General features: G+C 42.5%; 1 pseudogene; it reads right to left on the bottom strand.

Annotated features, from left to right (window-relative positions):
- Gm11256 (predicted gene 11256) lies at window positions 893–1684 on the bottom strand (annotated as a pseudogene).

Below are 6103 nucleotides of genomic sequence, written 5' to 3'. Positions count from 1 at the left end.
GGACTTAAGGGTGGATAGTTGCCAAAAAGATTGATGGCATCTCCACTCCAGCAAATATTATTAATTGATTTACAGAACTCAGCTCCCACACATCTTAGCTGAGGTAAGTCTCCTCAGCCACGACAGAGGCTACACTAGCATAACAAACACAGGCCATATTAAACCACCCAGCAGAGAATTGGCCAGTTTAGTTTCAGAGGCAGATTTCTCTGTAGAAAGTTTTAATAGGCAAGCTTACTGTGCAACAGTCGGGCCAAACAGTGGTCAGTCTGGTTCACTGAAAAGCAATTCATGGGTAACGGAGACCGTTATTTCAAAAAGCAGCAATCAAATAGGGGGCTTTTGTTGCCTCAGGGTTATTTAGTGCTCTCCGTGTATGTGGTCTGCTCTTGTGACCCTAAATCTCCTTAAGAAACAATTCCTCACAGGTTCCCAGTGTGAAGCATTCAGGCACTCCTGCAATTCATCACCAAGGCATCTGGGGCTTGGGGATTACAAATTCCCACTTAAAATGAGAAGAGGAATGAGCCAGGCTTGTCCTAGTACTGACAAACATGGCCAGAGAGAGCCTTCTAAATGAGGCAAGGGTGTAGTTTAAAGCTATAGAAAAAAAAAAAAAAAAAAAAAAAAAAAAAAGACCCAGTGGGAACATAGAGCAGAAGTCAAAGTTAAGGAGCATAAAACATTTCTAATTTCAGAATGGATGGAGGGAAGAGGCAACAACAGGGTTTCCCAGGCAGAGGTGAGATACCAGGTGGTTTTATTAGATGCCTCTAGGCATAACTACCATTCCAAATTAGACAGGCCTACTTTCTTGCTGCATGTTGAAAATTTCCTCCATTCCCATGGATTTAGAGGTCTTAAGATTCCAGAATATTATTTTTTTCTTTCTAATTTTGTAATTATATTTATGTACAGCAAACTTAGCAGTGCAGAAAATTTAACCCAGTTTAGTGGCGAGTTCTGTAGCCTTTGCCTTTTTCAGCTTAGCTATATGAGCCACAGAATTAGAATGCAGGACATTGTCTCTGCAGTGGCCGCAAATTTCATTCTATCTGTCATTGTTATTGGTCCTAATAGCTTCCAGCAGCTTAGCCATATCTGGTTCCCTTGTCTTTCCAGTGAACCTATGTGAAGCAACAATGAATGGTGCCTGTCTTCCTGTGAACTAGGTGCCCCAACGTACTTCATGATGATGCAGTAGGGACCCCCATTTTTCGACACAGGGCACTCAGGAAAACCACCAGCTCAATGGGGTCTACGCTGTGGGCATTCAACACTGGCTGAGCCGTCTGGTTCTCCACCAAGGGGTCTGAATTGACCCCTGCTCGAAGGACAGGTGATCTCAGTTCGGATGTCCCCTTGGCAGCAGCTTTCTTCTCAACACCTACTAGTAGCTTTTGTTTCTTCTTCTGCTTTGTCTATGGCCTGTACTTGTGGGCAAACTTAAATATCGCAGTAGATATTTGCCTGTCCAGGGCCTGGGTGAACTGGTTAAAGGCAGAAGATAGTTTATGTTGCTTACAGAGGATGGCTCTTTGCCGCTGCAGCCTGATGGAGCAGGGCAATTTGACAAAGCATGTGAAATCTGTTTTGGGCTGAATGTCCTGTCCGGCACTGAAGTTCATGGGTCTTTTCTTAAACAAAGGATTGACCACTTTTCAGCCTCCTATTTCTTAACGACAGTGGACAGGGGTGGGTTGAGAGGGTGGGAGCAGGGTGGGGTGGTGGGTCTCCTTTTTCTTGGCCTTCTTTCCTTTGGGCACCATGCTCGGCTAGAGTAGAGCGAGAATATTCCTTTTATAAATGAGGACAAGAACATCTTTCCCCAGGATACTTGTAGGATAATGAAAGTAAACCATTAAGCAAAGTTCTGGCGCCTATGAAGTGCTCATTTAATCACTAGAAAAATTTCTGGAGCATGTTAAGTGGTCAATAAAAGGTGAATGGATTTAAATTAATGGACACAAATAAAGCAACTATGAATGTTCTCAAAGGGTAATGTGAATGACTGGAAGTAGGCCTTTTCCCCATAATCCGTCAACACTTATTTTCCTCTGTTTATGGCTGGAGAGAGGTTGATTTCACAAGATCTGCTTTACTTAAGTAATTCAGCAAGCATTTTTTATTTGATGTGAAGCCTTATGTGAGTACTACTCACAGTCTAAGGAAAGTAAGGATAGGCGGTCCTATGATCAGCCCAATTTGAGATCTATCTCATGGTGGGTCACCAAGGCCTGACACTATTACTCATGCTATGATGTGCTTACAAATGGGAGCCTGAGATGGTTGTCCTCTGCAACTGACTGAAATAGATGCAGATACTTACACTCAACCATTGGCCTGAAGTCCGGGAACCCAATGGTCAAACTGGTGGAAGCAGTAAAACTGAACCGGAGGGCGACCAGCAATCTCAACTCACCCAGACCCCTTAGGCACTCCTAGAGACTGAGCCACCAGCCAGGGTACATGGGCTAGTCCAAGGCCCCTGGCACATATAAAGCAGAGGTCTCCCTGGTCTGGCTTCAGTGGAAAAAAAGATGCACTTGATCATTGAGAGACTTAGGCCCCAGCAAAGGGGAGGTCTGGGGAAGGGGCACACCCTCTTAGAGGCAAGGGGGAGGAGGAATGCAATGAGGAATTGTGGGAGGGAGGATCAGGATGTGGCAAGGGGGCAGATGGGGAGGAGGAGGGGCAACAACTGAAATGTAATAAATAAAATAATTTTTAAAAAAGAAAGAAAATGCCACCTAGGCCTTGTCTCCTATTGACTCCAGTGTAGTATTACTGAAACATAGTTACAGGCATGTAAGTGAGTTCCATGCACTTGGTGTGCAGAGAATTCAGCCACACAGTCTGTCAGGATGACTGCTCAAATCCCCTTCTACATGTGGTTGCTAGAAACCATGAGGATAGTCTTGGATTATACCTCCTATTATCAGAACCTTCTCTTTCTTGTCCCCAATAGGAGCTCTGTCTTTATTTTAGCATATGGCTCAGCTTTGAACTCACTGCATTTACACTGCAGATAGATTGATGCTTCGTTGTTATCTTACACTCCACTAATATTTCTGTCCTATCACTCAAATATTCTTGAAGGCAGGAGGTTATATCTATGCTTTCTATGCTTGACATTGCTACATATGAAGATACTCAGCAGTAGCCATAGTTTAGATTTTAAAAGAATATCATTATGATGTCTATAGCAAGCAAATGTAAAACGACAAACAGAAAGTAGCAGACAGATAGAGGCAGCACATAGCAACACAACACACCTTCAAATTGGGTGCTTACTGAATTCAGCAGCAATGATTGGGGAAGCCTTGTGGAAAGGGCTGGAGTTCCCAGTTCATAGAATTTTAGGCAGAGCAAGAGTTCTTGCCATGCACAAGCCTTTGCTTTCCCACTGCAGGGTTTTTAATGCCATGCAATAAAGACTTCTGTGGGAAAGGATTTCTCTCTAGTTGTTCTCAGGGAACCATGTTTTTATTCAAGCTACTTACTCTCCTTCTGTTTTCAACAGCATGATGTTTTTACTCTGTGGTGGGCTGCTGTTCTTTCTCTTCTCTCATCCCAAGACAAAGGACACTTTGGCATGAACATACTTGGGTTTGAATGAGGATGTATGTTTGTCTTCTCCACTTCTACAGGCAGGGCCTCAGTAAGCTTAAACAAGAGTAACAGTACACCAGTGTATTTTACATTACAGTATCTTTAGGAAGTAAAACAATACTTAGAAAAGTAGGTAGAAATAGCAAGTAAATTAGGTCTTGAATGATGGGTTGCACAGCTTTCTCATGACACAGTACGCTCTTGTATTACTTGGTGCTTAGATATCTTATGCCTCTGAGTACACATGTGTGTTCATTTTGATGTGATTGCACATGTGTGTGCTTGTGAGCATGTGCCTGTGTATGTTTGTGCACATTTGCTTGACAGTATGACTTTACACTTTGGTGTGTGCTTGTGGAAGTCAAAGGTCAACTCAGATGTCATTCTTCAGATGCTATGCACCTTGTTTTGGTTGTTGAAGCTTTTCTTTGCTTTTGTTTTGTTTTGTTTTGTTTTTGAGACAAGGTTCTGTCTGGCTTGGAGCTTATCAGGTCACATAGGATGACTGTCCAGAAAGTGTAGGGATGAATATGGTTGCTGTCGTTTGTTTGTTCTTCCAATACTAAGATCATAAGTGTGTGCTACTTCATATGGTTGATAGGGATTGAACTCAGGTACCCATGATATGCAGTAAGTGCTTCACTACTTGAGCCATTTACTCAGACAAAGACTTTATATGTCTTTGTGCCATTACTCCATTAATGTGTTTTTCTTTAAACAGAATATAAGCAGCATAAATTTTTTTCTGCTCATCATTTAGAGCTGACAAAATGGTGTCCTCTTCTCAAGTTATGTTTCCACCAAGAATCTCAGACTGTGTTCTTGTTTGAAAAGTGGGTCATTGCAGAGTATTTGGAGTAAGGATTAAGGCAATATTGTTCCAGAAAGGAGTGACTCCTAAATCCACAGGGAATGTGTTTTTAAGGACAAAAAAAAAAAGCAGGATACACAAAGCAGAAGGAGATGTGAGTAATGAGGCAGTTACTGGAGGATAGTATCACCAAGCCAATGGGCACTGTGGATCCCTAGCAATCATAAGAATCTACAATGAAACAAGTCCTTTACAGGGACTCCAGAAAGAGCCTACATTATGGACCTCTGATCAATTGAGCTATAAGAAGACATGTTTGTTTTGTTAGAAAGTTGCATTAGTAGTCATCTGTTACAGCAATAATAAGAAAGGACTGTGCTATGGTATCCCTGATATGTAAGAACTTGGAATATAAAGAATATATATATTCTTTCTCACCACCCCCTGGCAATCCTTCCCTATTTTTATGTCTATAATTCTTCGAGTCACCTAAGAGCTTATTGGAAATGCACACTCCTGGGATCCCAGTCCAGCTGAACAGAAGTCTGAGGGGCTTAGAGTAGGTTTTTATTAACAAACTCCCACAGTGGATCTTAGATTTACAGAAAAATTGAATTGAGGTTCTTTTTATTAATTATACTCCTTAAGGCTCTTTGGATTATATCAAAGGCTTTTCTTTGGCCCTCGTGGACCAAGCACCTGAGGAGAAGCAGCAGCCTCCTTGCAGCAGGTGTACCACTGACCTGCTCATTATCACTGCTGGGAGTTTCTGAAGCCAAATGCTCCAGCTGTCAGTTCCTCTTTCCTCCATGATACACCTGGCTGCTTGACGTGACCCCAAAGCCTGCTTAGAGGCTGGGTTTCTATTTCCATAACAGTTCTCCCAAGAACACAAAGTCAGAGTAAGATAGATACAGAACCCTTTCATTCTTAGCACTAGTGTCTCCAAACACAAAGCCTGAATAAAACACAAATGCCTGAATAAACTTTATGGAAAACTTCAAAGCTCAAGCATTTATTTTCTGTCACCTCTCAAAACAGGCCTCTCAAAAGGTGGGTGATCACTTCTCACAAACAGGATGTTTTGTGTTCCATATTCATCTGCCCATTTATGACTCTCTCATCTAGTCTGAGTTCTCAAATCAAAACACATGGCAGGCAGCAAGCTCAAATTGACATCTGCAGATGAAACTGTGAGCTCTCCGCTGTGCGCCACCCTCCCAGGAACTCTGAGACCTGCACTTGTCATTCATATGAGTGTGAACAGCTGTCTGGGCTCTGTTGGGTAGGACCAGCTACCTTTCCAGGCATTGTCCCTTCTGATTATAATTCTTGTGCTTAGGGGTGCCTTTTCCCTGCACACTTGATAGAGCAGCCCCCAACTCAAAGCTAGAATTTGGGAGGTTAGTCCAGCTCCATGATTTTGCACTAAGTCTAGGAGGATTTGTGGGCTTGTCAGGATGGATTTATTGCAAAACCCCAATGAATCACAAAGTGTAGGTGAATAGTAAGTCAAAGAGGCAGAGGGTAATAAAGAGGCCACAGAGCATGAAGAAGCACACTGAACTTGCCAGGGTGCCCTGTTTTCAAGTAACCAACAATGTGTAGCATTAAAACTCTGCCTTTATAACAAGCCTGAATTTAAACACATTTTTTATGGCAGAATAGTCAGGAGATACA

Source organism: Mus musculus, chromosome 4 (assembly GCF_000001635.26).
Source record: "Mus musculus strain C57BL/6J chromosome 4, GRCm38.p6 C57BL/6J".
NCBI lineage: Eukaryota > Metazoa > Chordata > Mammalia > Rodentia > Muridae > Mus > Mus musculus.
Note: the sequence above shows the minus strand (reverse complement) of the source record. Positions and strands in the feature narration are given on the sequence as shown.